Here is a 19,715-nt window from a genome sequence, read left to right on the forward strand (position 1 = left end):
TTGGTCAAAAACAAATCCGAATTTTGTGACCACATGAGCAGTAAATTCCCCCGGCGTCATCGTCTGGTGCGGAATCTGGCGAAAGGGTGCGTAAGGCCGTTTTTATTCCACGGCACTGTCACAGCCGAATCGTACCTCAAGCTCCTCGAAGAAGACTTTTTGCCCGAAATGGTGCAATACCATATGAAGAAAGTGGTTTGCGTTTTGCAGCAGGATGGAGCACCCGCCCACTTCACCACTGAAGTCCGCGGTTGGCTTGACCCCCAACTTTCCTAACCGCTGGATGGGGCGAGGTTCGGCCTCGATGCCCTGGCTTCCGCGCTATCCCGACCTCACACCCTGCGACTTTTTTGTGTGGGGGTTACGTGAAATCCCTGGTGTACCGCAGTGGTCCTGTGGCAAATATCGCGGCCCTCGCAAGACGCATTCAGGCCACCTTCATCGCTACCGACGACAAGATGAGGGAAGCAGTCTCTGGCGGCTATGTTGATAGGCTGCAGAAGTGCATCGACACAGACTGCGGTCACTTCACAAAATGGGGAACCGAGCACTTCGTTGTTTTCTTCTTATTCACTTTGACGACTGCGTGAACCGCTTAAATGACCACATTCCGTTTTTTACTCGCACGACGGCGTGAATTGCTGAAAAAAAAAAAAAAAAAACATCCTTGTTAGGGACAACAAATGCTGCGGCGCGAAAACATTTGAACTTGTTCGCCCCAATGTCCTCTCTCTAATTCCTAATGTAGCAAAATTTAAAGAGAGACCAGCGTAACTTAAAAATTATAACTGGAACACCAATCTGCACATTTTTTATGCGATGTGAAAGCAGGTGAGGAAACAAATCCAACGTTTATTGGCAACGATGAACCATGGGCAGATTTTGTTATGATTGGGATCAGCTGTTATGCAAGTATTTGTGATCATCGTAGACTAGGGACGAAAGACATCTTCTGATCGTCTGCTACACCATTTGGCTCCTTAATACCGTAAATCCCAAACGTGCGTTTTGCTCTCGCCGTCCTGCTAACATCAGCTTGCGCTGGCTCACACGTCCAAATCGGCCGCCATTTTCCCATAGGCCAAAATCGTTTTTATTTATTTTCAGAATGAACAGGTAAGTGCCGTCGTTGTTCTCGGTGTCAAACAAAATAGACCCCAAAAGGCGACCTTCGTGTGAAGTTTGAGCGTGAACAGAGCGGTGGTTCGCTCAGGAAACCTTTTTTAAAGTGTTCCAATTATCGTCGCACCACACTGTATTTATATATAACTGGCGGCTGCCTACCAAAGCCACCGACAAAAAGATGCCTTTGCGATTGTTTTGGCGACTCTAGTTCTGTTCGATTGTGTCGCTAAAATGCTAAACTCCGGCCAACAGATTGAGTATTTATTTTAGCCTACTTTTATTTATGAAAGCGAGAAGCAAAAACTCCCACATGTCGACATTTCGGCGCATAGTAAAGATGCCCACATGGTGCAAATTATTTTGAAGCCCCTCGGAGCACCGCATAGCCCAGGTGAAGTTCTGGTGCGTTAAACCCCAAAAGTTCGAATTCGCACTCTCTTGTGTTATTTGCTGAAGTCGGATAATGCGAAATTGGAAAATTATCCAATACTTCGAGTTTCCTTGACGTCACTAAAAGCCTCCTCGGGGCTGGGGTAATATTGAGAAAATTACCAAAACGTCGGTCTGCTGAATTAAACGTAGTGGCAGTCGGCCCTCATTACGACTACGGTGTACACTCCATTGCAAAGGGATTTAATACTGTGGAGGACAATAAGGTGGATTCACCCTGTCACTAAGCCTTCAGCTAACGTTGGATACGTATGGATGCAGTAAGACAACATCGAAGCGTTCAACTTACCCGCCTGACTCCAGTAGTCTTGCGGCGGCCATTCTGAAACCCATAAAAAACACGGACACGCTCATTTGCAGCACAAATAATCGCAAATCCCGAGAATAACGGTTTACATGTTTCTGAGCAGCGCTTACATACGCCAGATATCTGCTTACTTAGCTGCAAATGTGGTCGAAAGACGGCAATCATATATGCCGCCGCTTCCGCCTAAATTCCCTCCTTTTTCTCCCGGCCACTTCTTACGCTTTTCCACTCCCGTTCCACTCCTTCATCGGTAAGCACGCTGGAGGTTTGCTCAAATCAGTTCAATTTAACGCTGATGATGATGATGCTTAGCGGCTGCACTTTTGTAACGGGGTGGCGTTGCACAGCGAGCGTAGTCGTAACGCCACTGTACAAAAATTAAAGCCGTTCCACTCAGTCTGAAAGCTGGCGGAAGTGCAGAGCAGTGATTCGCCATAATGGGCTGTGCCGCCGTTATCCGCTTACTGCTGCCACCCCATGCACTTCACATTTCCCGCCTTCCCAGTGCTCGCCCCCTCCCCCTCCCCCCCCCCCCCCCCCCCCTTTGCCTGAAGCTGCGCTAGCGGGAGTTCTGTTCTCTTTGTGCTTTTCTTCCCGCACGTGCCGGCGTTGCACTGCCACATTTTGCGTTTACTATCGTAAAAAACCAACCCAACGGGCGTCTTTCACTAAAGGAACGCTGGAGCTGCCGGTTAATTACGTATATTTTTCCTCAAATGTACCTGTAGTTTTCTTCGCGCTAAACAACGGGAAGATGTATGACAAGCGCCAGCATTTCACGAGTTTCGAACGATTATGGATATATAAACCGCTTGGCATTCGAAGATGGGGTACGCCGCGAACAACAGCGTTACTCCGGGACGCCGCCCAAGTATATATACTTGGGTGGAACGAGCGAGCTAGGACGACAAGGTGAGCGCCTAAATTGCTCTGCACTTAAGAAACTGCTTCAACGCGTTCAACTGCTCGCGCTCCACATAGTGGAATCATTTGTACTTTGGGACTTCTTGGAATGCAGCGACAAGGCACCAGCCATGGGCGCAAGCCTTTTTTTTTTTTTTTTTGTGCGCAGCACTTCGGTCGCCACTACTGTGGTTTCGTGGCGGCGATGGCCTCGGCGTTGTAACCGAACCAACTATGGGAAGAAAGCAGACTGGAAGAAAACGGGGAGGAGAGTGTCGTCATAGCGCGAGGGAGAGGGCGGTTGGCCGAGGCGGCGCGAGTCCAAGGTAATTGTGTGCCCTTTCCATTCGCACAACGTCAGCTAATGGGGCGACTACATGAGGCGGCTGACGAGTTCAGCGGTGTCGATCTCTCGTGCACCTGTCACCGCGACGTCGGAGCATCGCACGTCCGGCAGAAGACGGCCCTTCGGCCCCTCGGAATCGGCACTGCCCGGCGCGTCTTTGTCGGCGTGCCGTTGAGTTGCTCGTGTTTCGAGTAATCCTGTGAGTGTTTATGCACCTGCGAGCTTTGGAAATGTCGAAAGAACGACGCTAGATGCTGTGCAAGTGCTGTGTACCACGACACCAGGCAACTACACTGGGGACAACAAAGGTGCACATGCAAGTTTACGAGGGAGGAAAAACTGAACAACGCTTGGATAGGTGTTGTGCCGCTTGAAAGCCTGTGTCCCAGAGGATTCCGGGGTAAGCTTATTTTCCGTTTTGTGTACGTTTTTTTTGTGTCAAGTATCGATGGGTTTGCTTATGGAAATACAATTTATTTCTTGGAATGGGTACTTCACTTTAAGAATGACGAGCCTAGAATACCGATCAAGCTTCTGGCGGTACTATCACAGTGCTGCTACTTCATGTACGCCTTCTGCCGGACGCAGGGGCTTATCCAGAATGTCGATTTTGGGTGGTTGTCGAAGTCCTCCATAGGAGAAGGTGGTATATGAATCCCTGGCTGGTCCTCGCGTCATTTATTCACGTTTATTGCACGCGAAAAACACCAGTATGACTTTTGCATTGGTACGCTCGCCCTGGCAATAACAATTTGAGCATTTGCAACAAATCGCAGATTCCCCACAAGCGTAGCTAACCATGCACACATATGAAAAGAAAGACACGAGCATGTACGGCAGAAGCGCAAGTAAGTGCAAAATGTAACATATTTTTGCACCACGATAAAACCATTGGGCGACATTAAAAATTAATTTCTGGAAAGCTGGCATTGGTTTAGCACGTCCGCTTGGGGTCAGGGTCATGGTCTTTCCTTTTTGTAGCTTCGAGAAACGTAGATCGCACATTTCGGGGATGAAATGAACTTTTTAACACGAAAGCGTTTTATTCCGGGGTATACAACCATTTGAGTGACGTCATCCGTCACGGAAATGACGCCAGTACAAAGAAGCAGGCGGCCTGCAAAGGGTGCACCCCTGCACACAGGGTCTTCTTGCTGAGAAGCAACCTTTAGTACCAAAGAGTACGTTATACCAGAGTCTTTCAATGTAAAGCATTGAAGGACTCTGGTTATACTTAGGCTTGTTCGTTTTCGGATTTTATACAGTGTGTTGCGACGATAACTGGAACACTTTAAAAATTTTTCCTGAGCGATCCGCCGCTCTGTTCACGCTCAAACTTCACACAAAGGTCGCATTTTGTGGTCTATTTTGTTTGACACCGGGAACAACAACGGTAGTTACCTGTTTATTCTGAAAATAAATAAAGACGATTTTCGCCTATGGGAAAATGGCGGCGATTTGGACGTGCGAGCCCGAAAACCGGGTTTTCTGATCGTCTGTTAGCTCATTTCTAGGTGCATTTTCTGATCGTCTGCTGCACCAGTTGGCTCCGTACGTGAATCCCAAACATGCGTTTCACTCTGCAGGTGGTTCCGTCGTTCCAACATCAACTTGCGCTGGCTCGCACGTCCAAATCAGCGGCCATTTTCCCATAGGCGAAAATCGTTTTTATTTATTTTCAGAATAAACAGGTAAGTACCGTTGTTGTTCCCGGTGTCAAACAAAATAGACCACAAAATGCGACCTTTGTGTGAAGTTTGAGCGCGAACAGAGCGGCGGATCGCTCAGGAAAAATTTTTAAAGTGTTCCAGTTATCGTCGCAACACCCTGTATTTTAACACGAAAGTGTTTTATGCAGGGACACACCAAGGTTTCACTGACGTCATATCCGTCATGAATATGACGGCAGTACACCTTTGCCGAAGCGACCCGCCAGCAGGACGTAGCTCGCCAAGCACGGGCCACAAGACAGCCGCCAACCCGCAAATCATGCTCAGCTGCTGCTAACGATAGAGCACGTTTTTCTGCATTGTTGGGCTGCGGTATTTTTGTGGGATGTTCTCCAGAGGACCCTTCATAAAGGCTTCCCGCTGAGCCCACAAGGCATACGCTTTTGAGCTGTAGAAAACGGGGAGGGGGCACTTTTGGACCTCGTTATGTTGGTAGCCGTGTATAGCATATGGCGCTCGCGCATGGCCTGGCTCCACGGTGATGTGGACGCCCGCCCTACGCGGCAATGTTTTCGTGAGTCCATATCACAGAGTACGTAGAAGTGCAGAAGCGTAAGGCATGCGCTCCTTAGTGGCTGTCAAGGATAGAACCCTTCACTACGCTTAGGGAATTTTAGAGAGACATCAGCCTTCATAGGTTGGTGGCTCGTCGCTCCAGTTGCTCATGTAAATAAGTTTGTTTTGTGTTTCTGTGTTGTGTCGAAGACCGGCAATAAAGAAAAAAAAGCGCTTCAGCTCGTAGCGGAGTCGGTAAAGCGCCTTGCACCTCCCGTCGCGGTGACGGAGCACCCGGGTCGAATCCTGGCGCAGCCGCGTTTTTGTGGTGATGCCATTTCCGCAAAGCGCGAACTTCACTTCTTGCAACACCATTTTCGTATATCCATCTCAGATGTACAATCTGTTTTTTTTTTACCTCTAGCAGGCGCGGGACAAGCGTACGTTTTTGTTCGTCTTTTAGTCGCAAATTCGCTCCATGTATTCTTGCCTTAACACATCTGTAGGCGGACCTCTAGGCAGACCGGCCACTCCTCCCAGCACGCGTCTCCCCACCCACTGTGTCGAGCGTGACGCGTCGTTTTCGAGCCATGGCAGCGGTGGGCCTGTTCGATTTACGGGCGTTCTGGCAGCCCGCGGGCTGCCAGAAGCTCGCTCTTGGGCAGGAAGTTGCGTCATGATTATGTTGCTGAAGCACTTAGGGATACACCGAAAGCGGGGACCAAAAAATCCCAGCCGCGACGAGCGCTGTGCAGCAACTTTTTTTTTTTCGGTCGTCTGCTACAGTGATGGAGTAAGCCTTTCCTCCATGGCTACAGTTTCAGGGGAAAAATGTCGGATGACGCAATAAGTACGCTCGCTGCTCTCGCCGACGCGTTCTAGGCGGACCGCCGTCATCTGGAAGATGAATGAGGCGGGTACGATGGTCAAGGCGACGTTTTAGGGCGCAGCCCTTTGTCGCCCGTTCGTGGGCTGAGCCGCGCCGCCGTTGTCGTGACCGAGCGAACGATGGCTGTGCCGACGGGTGAAAGAAAAAGCGAACGATGAAAGAAAGCAAAGGCGGAGAGTGTCGCTAAATTGGAAGGGGAGGGCGCGCTGGCTCGCACAGCCGTGGCTGTGCGAGCCAGCGCGCTCCGATAGTGTGCGGTGGGGGATAGGAGAGGGCAGTATGCTGTGCCCGCACGAGGCGCTCGACGGCACGACACTTGGCGAACAAGTCAGGGGGCCTTGAGCGTGACTATGATGTGCGTAGTTCGCAGTTCGCGGTCTCTTCCCGAGACGCACTTCCCGCCGACGCAGAGGCTTATCATTGCTGCCGTCGAGAGAACCCACAAGTGAGTACTGCCTCAGCGCACTGATGCTGCGCCCAAATATCACATTAGGGAGTATCGTAATTGCCAGGCAGTTTTTTATTGTGTGCGGCGTCCTCGCTATGGTCGAGCAGGAAGAACGCCACTGCGTACACCTTTACGTGGAGAACGTTGTGCCGACCTACCTGGAACTCGAGTTCAGGAGACTTTCGCCTGCGGTGGCATACTGTGGCAGCCCTGGTCGCCGAATTTGAACACTACGAATTATATCCCGAATGACTGCGAGGACGCCCCCAAAATGCATGGCCAGAAGACAGTGCTGATTTCCCTGTCGTACATCAGTAAACAGTGTACCATGTACATGATCGGTGACAAATTCGACGTGAGCGAGTCATCTGTCTACGACGCAGTCAACTGAATCATCAGATTTTTTTTTCTGTCAGAGGACGGGAAGTCTGCTGGCCGGACCGAGCAGAACGGGAGCTCAACAAGCGGGTGTTCCATGCACGCTCTCGTTCATCTAGGAAGCGAAGGACTGCCAGGCGTGCACGATCGGCCGGATTTATTGGTGCCATGTCCGCATATCTAGACCCTCGGAGTCCTAAGGGAGTTACTATAATCGCAAAGTTTCACTCTATCATACTCCAGGGTATCGGCAATGCAGACATGGTGTTCATCGACGCGTTCGCCGGCTTTCCTGGCAGCGCCCATGACGCCAGAGTGGTGCGGGGAGCTTTTTCCTTCACGAGTAATAAACAAAAACTTTCATGACACCGGGAAAGCAATGTACTCAGTTATAACCACTTACCTGAAGAAATAAAAACAGACATGCGTTCATCTAGAATTGCCACGCCGCCCTCACCCACGAGTTGAAATAGGCCCTCCATGTCTATCAGAAGACGAACCGCAAATGACCGTTTAGACGCGTATCATCTGTCATCTCACTTCCCATACAAAAAAAAAAAGCAGGTGATGCGATGAGAAAAATAAACTGAAACAAGCGCAAAAGTTACTTTTCATATCAAATAAATGAACTTGAAATAATAAAATCAGAAAGAACCAAAAATATTCGCAATTTTGTTTCGAAACCTCTCCTTTTGTCGTCTGCTTGCAGCGTCGCCGCTATAGCTGCCAGATTGGCGCCCTCTCGCTTCCAGACCACAAGCGCCCGGGCGGTAGAACAGCTTGCGGGGAGCCAGAAATTGCCGATACAAAAATTGTGCTTGATTTCCCTTTCATTAGGAATCAGTAAAGCACGAAAGTGAAAGATGCCTTCACAGGAGCCTTTGAATGTCGAAGGAACCTCCTTCATGTGCGAACGGTTCGCGAGCCCGATCCCGCAAGGCGAAGTGAAGCTGACACGCAAGAAAGAGAAAAATAAGCGGTTTATTCCGGGACATCAAAACCAAAAATGACATGCACAGAAACCACAGCTTGAAACACTAACGTTCATGGGAACAACGTGACAGCGGAGGGAGCCTCAATTCACGTGCATGTGTACCCCGTACACGAAAAGCGCTGGCGTCGAGGCGCCAACTGCAAGCGCTTATTAGCGTCATGATGCGCTACTTCGCTTCGCCTCTCCTTAACGGCAGAACCATCTGAATGATTCATAGGCACGGATATAAGGCGCGTTCGTAGAGCTGTTGACTGTGTTCTGAGCGCAGTTGGCCGAGTGCCTCGTACGTCCGAATACGGGCGCCGCCTCGTCAATGGCACTTTTTCTGGAGACGTCATTTTCGTGACGGATATGACGTCCATGAGACCTTGGTGTGTAGCCCGGCATGAAACACTTTCGTGTCAAAACTCCCACCTCCCCTTGCGGGTACCCCTGTGTAGATGCGACACATAGGGGGTTCACGTTGCAGCGTTGGACAGCGGAGGAACGGCGCTGGAACGATGGAGCGGAGCGGCGCAGGCACCGCGTTTTATAGCGCGCATAACGGTGAGGGGACGCGCCGGCGCCAGTGCGTCTGTAACGCGGCTATGACGCAACAGAATCCAACGCAATCCACTTTAATCCAATCCAATCCAATCCAATTCAAGCCAAGCCAAGCCAACCCAATCCAATCGAATCCAATCCAATGCCTCTCGCGAGAAAGTGTTCGCTATCGGAGAGGAGAGGGGGTGAGCGGCGGAGAGCGCAGCTGGCGCGGCGAGGAGAATGGGGGAGGGGTGGACGCCGACGACGACGCCGGATGCAGGGACAAGGCGAGTGAATGAGATGCCTTCGCATCTAAAAAATCGAAGATGTTCTGGCGCCGCCGGAAGTGACGTTTTGGGCTGCCCGGGAAAAACGAATTACCGACTGTTACCTGTGGAAGCCCGCGGGTAGCCATAAGTGGAAAATCGAACAGGCCCAGTTCGTACTGGCAGCGTCACGTGTACGGTCGCTCTTCATTTGAGCGGCTGAAAAAATCGCCACGTAGGGGAATTCGCAGAAACTGCCGGCGACGCTGATTCGACAGTGCTACGGCAGCGCTGATCTGTGATATACATCCGACAGTCACGTGGACCGCTTAGTTTATGCAAAATCCCACGTTTCGCGGCACCCGCTGAAACCGAAACTGCAACTGACCGCATTAAAAATGCCTCTAATTCAACAACCGTCGCACGCTGAAGCAAAATGAGGTTTCCATACGTGATAAGTAAGTCATTCACTACTTATCGCAACAAAAAACCAAGATGCAAGATTTTTGGGTCAGCGCCCCTTATTTAAGAGAAAGTAAAGGCCGAAGCATACCTGCCCCAGTTGAGCCAGGAGAAACAGCCATGGAAGCTCTGTGCGCTGCAACAAACGCAAAATAAAAAAAAGGATTTTGCCTTGGCCATCGTTGTTGTTGAAACATTTCTGATGGCACGCGTGCCTCTCAATTTTTTCGCGTAGGCAGGAAATTTCAATCCAACATGCGATGCCCATAATAGGTGCAATGGATTCAAAAGAAGCAGCTTCAGGGCATTTCAATGGTTAAATTGGAAATATAGCGAACATTATTCATGCCCGTGGGCATGCTTTTACTCTCTTTTTCTAGGCTTTGCTGGTTCGAAAGAGATCCCAGAACGTCTTAACCAACACAGTCTCCACTTTTTAAAGGGCGGTGTCTACAGTGCCGGCCGACGGTACTATAAGCATGCCAATAAAGCGACGTCCGCCGGCGTTTCGCAAACAAAAAACCAAGAAAGTGCAGCCTGGCTCTACCTCGCCCTGCCTAACGTGGCGTAACGTACTCTGACCTACCATAACCCAACGAACAAAAAGATTGGCCCCAATCCACGCTGTGAAGGTGGTTGGAAATCCAAACTTTAAACGACACCCTAAACGATTGCCCTAGCGACGCCACTTGGATTCACACATGTGGCTCAACAAAGAGTGAAACCAAAGATTCTGCCCGCCGTTACCTGGAATTCGTGGGGGCGGCGTCCCGAACGCAGCAGCAGCGCCGGCCACTTCTAGAGCGGCGGACGCCACCGCAGTAGCCCGGCCGTGCGTCGGCAGAAAGAAAACGGAGAGGTGCGTCGTTCGAAGGGTGAGACAGCGGAACCTAGCCATCCTGATGTGCTAGCTCGGGGCTACACCACCGCGCGACACAAGCGCAGACACCGAAACAATTCAGCACGTGAACTTATAGTGATTCCCATTTATACCGATTAAAACTGGTTAGTTGAGTAAGTTTGAGAGTTGCGAGAAAGCTGAAGAAACGTTTATAATCACGATTTATCAGAACCAGTTGTTCCTTTCGTGTTTTGTAATACCTCTTATAATACAACCGAATTAGTATTCACCCATTTAGAAAACAGAGTCCCATTTGTGGCAAGCAGTGCGTGAAAGGTAGCGTTTCTATTCGCGGTGAGATCTTTGAGTGGCGCCCCCTGGCTCTGACGTCGGCTTAGGGATTCGCGCCGCTGTCGTCTGCTACACTCCGCTTGTGAGGGGCAGCAGTGCCTGGGCTAGAAATCGCCTACTTCGTTGCTGTAGTGCATTAAAAAGCGCATTTCTAGCGACTCAGTTATTTTGCCAGCTTCTGACGCATCTGAATAATTTGAAGCTGTATCCCCCACAAATTTGCAACACACGAAGAGATAGAGAACAACTTTCTTCAGAGTATCGGTCAGAAGATCGTGTGTAAGTCGTCCTTTCTTGCTTATTCGCGAGGATCAGCGATCAGAGCTTCTCGATAAGTATTCAAAATGCGTAGGCTTCCCTGCAGTATTTTTGAGATGCTCCTATGGAGACTCAACAGTCTAATACTACGTACCAAGCAGCGGCCTCTACACGCTCATCACACAGCAGGAAATAAAGCGGCTTTCTTCTGTTTCTTTCGTTGTTGTCTTGTATCGGATTAATGTTTCTTGCTTTTTTTTTGCCCAACGCATTAATTTTTCTGCGCCGTCACCAACTTCTTATTAGGAGGTTTCGGGATGTTTGGGAGCCTCACAAGAGTCGTGTGGATATTTCCTTCATTTTGTATGGCATACATTCCCTTCTTCGCAAATTGGCTTTCATTACGGCTGCGTGCAAGAAGGTGCATATCCGCAGCGTGCTTTGTTTATTCACATGCAAATACAATGAGAAGGTTTGTGCTACGCCACCGCGATCGCGCCCTAAACAACGTGGTCCACAGTACTCGAAGGCGGCTTTTGTGCTCCGAATTTCTATCGTAATTATATCGTTATCATAACGAACTGACTCTCAACTCGAACAATGATGACATGATAACGGTGTTGAAGGCATGATATACTCGCTAACTAACGTAATAAATAGTATACCTGCATATATTACAAGACTCGCAACCGAAGACGAATTTCAAGTAGCTTTTTATTGCTTTTCAACCCTTCCAGGCGCGAAGAACAAATCCTATTCTACTCGGGATGGCGTTCTATGATTTGAAGAAAATTACTTTTACTCTGTTGTCCTGGACTGAAGACCCGGCCCACTAACCAGATCGATTTAATTGTTAAACAAAGTTTTCCTCCTCTTTAGTGCAGTTTTCCTATAACTCATATCCGAATATCGGGAAGACATGGCTGGGCAAAATGTTCCGAAATATCCCTCCAGGTCTTAACAAACATATATGTGTTACTATAAATTTAACGAAGACGTGACTCGTTTTGCTCAATAAACCTCCATACTGGTTAGATGCCTGGTATAGAATCAGCACGCGCGTATATACACACTGGGTTATTTGGAACTCAACCTACAGTTTTTGCAGTCTATATTGCATGTCGGCAAACTTTCATGCCCTGACAACGTAAAGTGATGTGACAAAACGCGTTCGAGCGTTCGGCAAGGTTGCAAAAACTGTTTACCGTACATATGATTACGGGAATCGTGATGCCTTCTGCCAAAGCCGACAGCCCTGAAGGCCTAGAATTTGTTTTGGTCTTCCATTTTCGCTGTTGTCGGTTATTAGCAGCTGACTGTTCCTTTTGTTTGAATGCTTACATGAGAAGCTGACGCCTAACTCCGACTCTTCGCGCTCCGCACAGGACCGGTTTCGCAAGGAATGGGGTGGCGCCGGCAATGTTTCTCCCGTAGCGGTATCCAAAACTAGACTTTAATTGACACCATGAGCTCGTGTATGCGATTTTAAGCCTATTATTATGATAAAAAGTTACCCATACGCCAATTCTGGTGCTGACAAGCATCATACGTTGACCGAGCGCAAAGAAACAGCAGGGAGAGCGATCCTGAGTGAAGCAGACGACAAATGCGAGAATCCCTAAGCTGACGTCACCGGGCCGCCTTCGCAGCGCCGCCTGTGTTCGCGCTCACCGCCAATAGTGACCAGATGTCTGTATGTGGTCTCTATACGTTTTATTTTCACGTCCTGCAAACCACTCATTAACGTATCTTTGCCGTACGACCACTTAATTCCGTCGGGTCCAGGTTACCCAGGAGGTGCTGGCGAACAAGTTAGTCAAGCCGGGTGAAGGAAGCGCGCAATGGACGCGAAGCTGCGCCAAAGCAGGTCGAAAACAACCGTCGCTAAAGCAGACGACAAAGCCGTACCACCGACCCGTCCGCATGCGAGCAGGCATTTCCGCGCGGGGAACGCTGGGATCATTCACCGCGCAATCTAGTGTACTGCGCGAGTGAAACCCCCCGCTCCTTCCCTCACCCTTCCACCCCTCCCCCGGCCGCCTCCGCCGCGTTGGGAGTTTATTGTCCCGCACGCCGCGAAAGAACCGTTGGCTGGTAGAGATAAAAAGCTTTGCTTTAAAACATTCATTTGAAGCAGCAAAAACTGACCTAAGCCATGCCAAATGTAATTCAAATTAGATAGACAAAAGTAAATGACTGCCACGAGCAGCACTTAAACCACTCCCCTTCGTAGCGTGAACCTGACACCGAACCTCTGAGCACGAGGACGCGGGTTCGATTCCCGGCCGAGGCTGCCGCTTTTCTGATGGAGGCGAAAAGCAAAAAAAATTGGGCCCATCTCCCCGCGAGGGGGACTCGAGTAAATGCGTCGCATAGGGGGTGGGTGTATTGCGTTAACGTTTAGTGTTTGGGGAGTTGGTGGTAGTGAATGCGTTGTATCAGCAGCTTCTTGACGTAGTTTGAATGAGTCAAGGATATAAGGCGCGTTCGTAGGCTCCCACTCTGTGTCGGCTTTGTGGCGCAGTGGGTAGAGCACCATGTACATTGCGTTCCGCCTGCAGGGTCGAGGGATCGAAACCAGGCGCCGGATGGTATTTTTTTTATATAGTGTAGGGGGACAGGTGCGGACAACAACGGTGCGGACCACGACGGACGTCAACGCGGGTGACATCGTGAGGTACTGAAATGCTTTGCATTTAAAAACTCCCACCTCCCCTCGCGGGAACCCCTGTGTAGATGCGACGCATAGGCGGAGCGCCGAAGGGACCGCGTTTTATAGCGCGCATAACGTTGAGGGGACTGCGTAAGCCGGTCCCAGTCGATGACGACGTTGGCGTACTTGTAAAGCGGCGTGGGCTCTAGGTGTTTGAGCCAAGCGTGGATGTTGCTTCGCCGGAGAACGGCACACCGGTTATATGCGCAGTGCGCCGGAAGGAGAGGAAACCGCGGAAGAGAGAGTACTGCACATGCGCCGGCCCCAGCGCGTCTGCCGCGGCTATGACGCAACGTGCCGCGGCTATGACGCAACACAATCCAACACAATCCACTTTAATCCAATCCAAATCCAATCCAAGCCAAGCCAAGGCAATCGAATCCAATCCAATGCCCCTCGCGAGAGAGTGTTCGCCATCGGAGAGGAGAGGCGGTGAGCGGAAGAGAGCAGCTGGCGCGGAGAGGAGAATGGGGGAGGGGTGGACAACGACGACGACAACGACGACGACGCCGGAGGGACAAGGCGATTGAATCAGATGCTCTGCATCTAATAACGCCCGTGTGTACAAGATTTCGGCGCACGTTGAAGATCCCCAGGTGGTCAAAATTAATCCGCGGAGCCCTCCACTACGGCGCGCCTCATCTCCTGCGTTGCGTCGTCGCGGTAAAACCTACAATCAAATCAACACCGAACCTCTACCGCACGGCGGCTGACGCTGAGCCATGTGCCAGTTTATTCCTAAATGTTCAACTGTCGTCCGACGGCACTCCAGCCCCGGCTGCAGCGCTCAGCTGGGGCTCCGTCGGCCGGCATCCTAGACAATGGGTCTTCAGGATTACATTTTGACGTTGTACTCTAAATTGCCACCCTCGATTTCTTGTATTCAACCCATGCGCACTACAAGAGAGCTATCACAATCTGCTAGAGGGGGAAAAATTAAGCTTACCAGAAGCACTAATTTCTCAAAATCGCCGGAGATCGGTTGGGTCGTTGGATACAAGAGCGAAGGTGGTGGTGGTGGTGGCCGGAAAAATGGCGCATACCCACTTAGGGGGATTGGCCAAGAAGAGTTATGTTTTCATTACAATCAATCATGTGAGAGAGAAAGAGAGAAGTAAACTTTATAATGGAGCAGAAGAAAGAATTTGGCCTAGGTTAATGAGAGATAGAGAGAGAAAACATGAAAAAAAAACAACAGAGCGAAGAGTAGGACAACTATAGTAAAAGCCAGCCTAATCGGAATGTTTTTAACACTGCAGACGAGCTGTCTCCGAAATGAAGGAGTGGATGGCGTTGTACACGTCCCTATGGCATCGGCCCAGCCTAGTCCCCCCGAACGACAAAAGCAACGGTACCGTCAAAGGCAGTCGAAGACGGAGCAGGGGAATCTCCAGCAGCCTTCCCCGATGGTTAGAAAATCGGCGGCAAAAAAGAAAGAAGTGCTCTTCGGATTCAATTTCTTTGCAAAAGCGGCACAAAGGGGAGGTTATCAGATTTGCCCTGTATAAATACCGATTAAGTGGCGGCACACCACAACGAAAAGAGCGAAGGGCGAACGATGAACCGCGGTGCCTGCTACGTCTGCCTTTTTCTTATTAACACAAGCGCGTGCAAATAATTGACCGAGGCCTTGAATTTTAAACATGCAGTCCGGGATTTCGCTTAAAGAACAGCGGTGTGAAATTATTCCAGAAAAAACGAAGGGAAAAAATTGGTCAGAGCGCTTGGGTCTGAATCTTGTATTTTTGTAGGCGCATGAACATACACCTCGAACATTTCTACCATACTTAATATATATTAGGATGTTGGGGGGCAGAATTCTGAATTGGGTATGTTTCGAAAGCGTCCATTTTGTGTCCTTTTCAGCCATGAAGTAATTGCACTGCGGGGCCTCTGACCAATGATGTCGAATTATTAGTGCTGCGTCATATCCTGCCGTCGGCTTTCAGCCAATCAGGGTCCGCTTAAAGGGGACACTTTGAAATGGACATGAAATGGAGAATACTCAGAACTCCTCTCCTGGTAAGCAGTTCTGAATGAATGAATGAATGAATGAATGAATGAATGAATGAAGGAAGGAAGGAAGGAAGGAAGGAAAGAAGGAAGGAAAGAAGGAAGAGAGAAATTAAATATTTTTTATTTATCGAGCAGAGGCTGATGAGTGGGCTTCGCCCCGTCCCCCCCCTCACTGCTCGTAGGTGGGGTTGGGAAGTGGGGTCAAGTACGGAGTTCGTTGAAACTTTCATAGTATATGGTAGAGGGTGCCAGGCTGGGGACAGTGAGCACAGAGGGAAGGGTGTTGGGTGGGGAAGATGAGGTGAAGGCGGGTGGGATGTTGATAGGTATTCGTCTAAATCCCCCGCCAAGTTTGTAGCTTCTTGTCTGGAGAGGCGCCAGTGTGGTGATGGGAGGCAACTGCGAGTTTGCCTGTAATGGGTAGAAGGAAGGAAGGAAGGAAGGAAGGAAGGAAGGGGAAGGACTGAAAGTGTATTGCGAGGAAACAACTCTCGGGTCTGCAGTAGAGGAAATAAGTTTGCGAGTTGTTGGACTTACAATGGAGGGAGGTCGCTGTGACATCATGTCTCGTGCAGATTACACATTGTTCCGCGTGCACATTGTGGCGTATAAGTGTGACTCTTGCGCATTGCTCCTTCACAAGAGACGTAGCGTGTTCGCGTGAAGGGATAATGTGTTCGAGTTCCGGCAAGACCGAAATCCCTTCTGAACACTGAACACAATCGCGTGGAGGGCTTCGCGTCGGGAAGGCATGTTTTGAAATGTCCTGATTCCGCGAGGGCGTAAATTCTCGCTGCTCCAGAAGGACGACATGAAGCGCGCCTTGCCACATGTTGGCGAAAAGTCAGTCTTGACTCTTTCTTTTTCGTTTTTTAGTTAAATAAATTGACCAGCCGTGACATCACTGGCTGTAGCCTGTAGCCCTGTCATAGCACACAATGCAGCCTGAGTGAAGCGTAACTTTTGGCGAAAAGGAGAAGATTACGGACGAGCACTTTTACATTGCTCTCTTTTTTCATAAAAGACAAGCCAAACCCTCCCCAAAGCAATACTTTGTTTTTTATGAGCTTATACGTGTAAGGCCGTCAGGATGAGTGGTCATCATCGTCATCGTGAGCGACCTCTGACTAAATGGTGATGAGCCGAAAGATTATAACTACATTGATCCGTTATAACAGAGAGCAACGGGTCATCTTCCCATCCCCACAGCTTCTGTGTAGTGAGGGGCGGTGTGGGCCACGGACTGCCGGCTAACGACTCAAAAAACACAAATAAATGTTTTCGCAGTGCAGTCCAGTCCAATCCCGGTAATCACAAAAAAGGCAGCAGATGAGTGAACAGGGTAGAATTATATGTCATTTTCCATCTCCACTAACCCCAACCACGAGAGAGAAATACGGCGCAGAATAGGCAGGGGTAGGTGAGCACTCGGCAAGCACTCCTAAATAATAAAAAAGTAAGCTACCTTTGTTGCGGTGGTGGTGGTGATGGTGGTGGTTGTTGTTTGGGATCAGGCGGGGTTAGCCTGGCTGGATACGCCGGATATTGCTCCGTCCAAGCTCATCCCTAATTATTCAATGTTAGGGTACTTTCACCACAAGTCTCCCAGCTGCGTCTCTTGAAGAAAGCTTAGTAGAAGGCGCGTTGTTGTTGTATCTGTTTGTTTTATGGCGCAAAGGCAACGATGGCCAAAGAGCGCCAACGCAATGGTTGATCATTCTGAATGATGTTTTAGTAAAATGGTGCTGTAAATGTGACGATATTAAAAGAGGTTAGTGTGGCAGTGTATACAGCCCCTCATTTAAAATAACAATAAAATTGGGGAAATGGGAATGGCAGGGTAAGAATGTAAAAAATAAATAAACACTCATAGCTTCCTCCCACTCTGAGGGGCCCCGAGGTTACACTTGGTATGATATGCGGTTTAAAAAGCCAATGTCTCCCAGGTAAGCAAAAAGGCATTTACTTGGAATTAAGGGTTGATCAGCTAAAAACATCGAGGGATGAAGAGGAATCATGTGAGTGTAGAGTTCCCGGAAGTGCTTTTTCTTTGCCTTGTGGAAGTACCCACACTCAACTAAGGCATGGCTGACGGATAGGCGATGTCCGCACCTGTCGCATTGTGGCGGTGGTTTGCCCGGCAGGAGGTGCGAGTGAGTAGCATATGTATGGCCTATTCGTAATCTGCACATGTATACCTCCGTTGTTCTGTTGTGTTTATCTGTGTAGTAGCTGCCTAATTGGGGTTTTATAGTGTGGAGTTTGTTATCTGTCTGAGTGCCCCAGTGTTGCTGCCATAGTTGTCGGATTGCCTTTCGAATGAATGGTTTCCAGTCAAGATAGGGATGCTGCTGAACGTCGACGCTACAGCGAAGTGCTGCCACAGCGGTGCTCTGATCTGCGAGTTCATTACCAGGAATGCCACTGTGTCCAGGCACCCAACACACGACTATGACCTGTTTTAAAGCGTAGGCTGCCGTTATCTCTTTAACTAACCTGTTCAGCAGAATGTTCCTACTTGGTTTTCCATAATGCAGTGCTGTCACAACACTCAATGAGTATGTGTATATAATGGATTGTTGTGTCTTTGTTTGTATTATGTGTTCTAGCGTAATTAATATAGCATGTGCCTCAGCCGTAACTATACTTGTGTTTTTGTTTAGTGCCCTTGTGCTGGCAAAGTTGGGACTGTGTGCAGCACATGCCACAGCAGTGGCAGTTTTGGAGGCATCTGTGTAAAAAGCAGTGTATGGGAATTTGTTTTGCAAGTGCAGGAAGTGTTGTCGGATGAGTTCTGTGGGCGAATGTTTTTTGTAAATTTCCTTGAACGACATGTCACAGGTGACAGGGTGCAGTTGCCAAGGCGGCATGAACTCAACGAGGTCAGTTTTGTAAGATTCAGATAAAATAACCCCAAGTTCCTCTGCCTCCACCTTCACTCGGATAGAGAAAGGCAGAGGAAGCGACGGACGGCTCAAAAACAGCCTTTCGGACGCTTTGTTTTCAAGAATAGCATTTAGCGGATGACTATTTAAGGATGTCGCCCTTACGCAGTACAAAAGTGCCATGTATGTACGCTGGTGCTCTAAGCACCACGAGATGGAGTCCTTGCGGCCTCCGACACAGAATATGTTTGAAGTGGACGAAGGAATCCCTCCCACCAGAGTTTGTTGCGTGTTGGACGCAGAGGCGGTCGAAGGACCCGCCGCATCTACATCCATGGCCACCTGAGGTCTGGTAGCCGGAAGAAGGGGACCAACGGCAGAGCCGTCAGTCCTGGCGTTCGTGGCCGACGCAACACTTGCACACTTGCGGGTGCCACAGGTGTTGTGTCAGCTGGTTGGGCTGCCTTAGGCAGCACCTTGGGGGGCTGGGGCGGCACCAAGTCTGCTTCGCAGTACTGGGTGGCCGCAGTGACAAGACGACGCTCCGCCACCCGGCGAGCTGCGTCGGCATACTTCGCAGAAGCAGAGGCGCTGAGCCTTTTACGTGCTTTTAGGTAAGAGATGTTCTCACTGACTCTAAGATTGAGCATTTTCTTCTCAGTTTGAATGTTTCACACGTCCTTGAGTACGCTGTATGCGGGCCACTGCAGTTCGGACACTTAATCAAAGTGCTGTTGCAATTCTCTTTGGGGTGGTCGTGCTCTGAGCACTTTGCACACGTTAAACGCCCATGGCAGTTGTTGGTACTGAGCCCATAACGTTGACACTTAAAGCACCGACGCGGGTTGGGGATATATGGTCGGACGGTACATCGAAGAAAGCCTGCATTCACAAATTCAGGTAAGGCACTGCGGTCAAAGGTGAGGACAAAATGTTTGGTTTTGATTTCCTGATTTTCTCGACGCATAGTGATCCTCCTTACTGCAATGACGCCCTGGTCGCGCAGGCCCTCGAGGATGTCAGAGTCAGTTTCATTGCAGAGATTAGATTCGGATATCACACCTTGGGATGTATTTAGCGTTCGGTCGGGAGTGACTTTGATTTTCAGGTCGCCAATGAGGGTTTGTTCAAGAAGCTTTTTTGATTGTGCCGGGTTGTTTACTTCTACAAGGAACTCTCCAGAGGTCAGTTTCTTGACTTTGTAGTGTTTTCCTACAACACGTTCAATGCACTTAGCTATTAAGAAAACGGATGTAGATGACACTGGCTTTGTATTGTCTTCGGATGCAATGATCCAGAACCGGGGAAAGTTGTCACGTATTTGGAACGATAG

This window comes from Haemaphysalis longicornis, unplaced genomic scaffold (assembly GCF_048455015.1).
Source record: "Haemaphysalis longicornis isolate Haplotype H1 unplaced genomic scaffold, Haemaphysalis longicornis Haplotype H1 scaffold_12, whole genome shotgun sequence".
Lineage (NCBI taxonomy): Eukaryota > Metazoa > Arthropoda > Arachnida > Ixodida > Ixodidae > Haemaphysalis > Haemaphysalis longicornis.